Genomic DNA, 2,311 nt, shown 5'->3' with positions numbered 1-2,311 from the left:
TTATTGTGAAACTTGTCAAATTTCAATCTTAATTGATACATTCTTGCGAGGAATCGGAGCCTTTGTACTATTTTGAGACTTGACGTACCAACGAATAATTTAAGAATGGTTTTTTTTTTCATCTCTTTCATCAGCAATAAATTGTTATGTGTAATCACAGCAATTGCAGCATGTTGACTGCGCATGGAAAACAAATCTAGGAATAGACTGTGATTAGTGGAGAAATAAAGTCTCGAAATTACCTGAACGCTCATCGTTTGCATACTAATTACAAAGACGCAAAACCAGCAAGCAAAACAAACTTGGGAAATTTTGAAATTTCGCCTAAAGAACGTCATAATTCTTTACTTGACATAGTCTGACGTTCGAACCATCTTTGCTCACGTTGCGCTTTCACGAGTAACTCTGTTGCATTGGCAGCCGGCCGTCACTCGCGATGAATTTGCATAAGCCACGCCGATGTGCACCAATGATCAAATGTTAACCAGAGCACGAAAACAATCTTTTCAGTTGAGATGCAATAATTTTCTACTAATTCAGGGGTTTGGTTTCCTTGGAATGTTTTTCTTTTTGTAATTTGTTACTGTTAAACAACTTGGAAAGTAATACCGCAGTAGTAAACAGCAAGAATAATATTTGCAAGTCTTGTATGTTAAATAAGTTTTGTAAATTCTCCGTGACTAGCAACCCGATATTTCAGTCAATTTAAAGTGAATCTGCAATAGTAACGTTTTGGACAGTGATTAGCAACACTATCTAGCTTGAGTAGTTTTATACCTTTCAACACAGGCATTGCAAGAGCGGGTCACCCAGACCCTGGACATGTAAGCTTACAGTTTTGTATATATATTGTCAAAACCCTCTCCGGTTGCAGGATATCGAGATAATAAATGTATGTTCCGAGCGCAGAACTGCAAGCTTGGGCAATTAAGTTGGCTTGCCACGGATATTTTTATCCAAGAAATGCCTTTCAAAGTGAGTTAAGCCATGAAAAATCAAAGAACGACGCCATCTTTGTTATGTGGACAAGAACCAACCGAATGCCCCTTGTTGGTTGGAAACCCAACCACTTCGTACTCCTAAAAGAGGCCAGTGCAATGCCTGCAAGAAAGAGTTATGCCACAGTTGTTGCTGACGGTAAACCTAGAATCTCAGCAGATACCAGGACCCCCAAAAAGCAAGCTACGTGCAATATAACATCCCAAAATGCCAAAGCCCCTAACATACAAGATAAGTGCAACACATCTTCCAAATCAAGATGTCCCAGACCTTCCGAAAAGCAAGCTACGGCCGCCACATCTACCTTGCAGAAATCAACAGTTTCCGCCCCTCCGCAAAAGCCAGCTACATCTGTCGACGAACATACCATGCAGAAATCATCAGATTCCGCACCTCCCAAAGAGCAAACTGCATCTGACACACCTACCTGGCAGAAATCAACAGATTCAACACCTTGAAAAGAGCAAACTACATCTGACACACCTACCAGGCAGAAATCAGCAGATTCCGCAACTTCCAAAGAGCAAGCTACATCTGACACACCTACCTGGCAGAAATCAACAGATTCCACACCTTCCAAAAAGCAATCTACACCAGGTGCAACTACCTGGCAGAAATTAACAGATCGCACACCTTCCAAAGAGCAAACTACATCTGACACACCTACCAGGCAGAAATCAACAGATTTCGCACTTCCCAAAGAGCAAGCTACATCTGTCGACAAACCTACCCTGCCTTCCAAAGAGCAAACTACGTCCGGTGCAACTACCTGGCAGAGATCAACAGATCGCACACTTCCCAAGAAGCGAGGTGCATCGGAGTCACCTACCTGGCAGAAATTAACAAGTCCTACACCTCCCAAAAAGCGATTTGCAGCGGACACACCTACCTTGCAGACAACCGTTGACATTGGTCATAGTAAAACCTTAAACCTTGGGATTTTTTCTACCCCACGAGTGCGGTGAATAAAGCGAAAGCCCAGTGCTGGAAAAGAAGCCGCAACCGAGACAAAGCATAACGGAAAACAGAAAAACGAGCGTACGCAGACCAACAATATACTTTCTTTTCTCACCTCTGACATATCCAAAGAACCAGCAGAGACACCGAAGGACTCTGGACGCAGGGAGGAACAGAGGATGGAGGATACTATTAAGGATGCTGGACGAGGGGAGGAGGAGAAGACACAGGAGACATTGACTGACTCTGGACGCGAGGAGGAGGTGAGAACAGTTAAAGAGGCAATGAAGGACTATGGATGTGACGTCGAGGACGATGACGTTTTATTTCCGCTTAGTGGCCCTGGCTTTGATTG

This window comes from Montipora capricornis, chromosome 2 (genome assembly GCF_036669925.1).
Source record: "Montipora capricornis isolate CH-2021 chromosome 2, ASM3666992v2, whole genome shotgun sequence".
NCBI lineage: Eukaryota > Metazoa > Cnidaria > Anthozoa > Scleractinia > Acroporidae > Montipora > Montipora capricornis.
The sequence above is the reverse complement of the archived record's forward strand: the minus strand, read 5'-3'. Positions refer to the sequence as shown.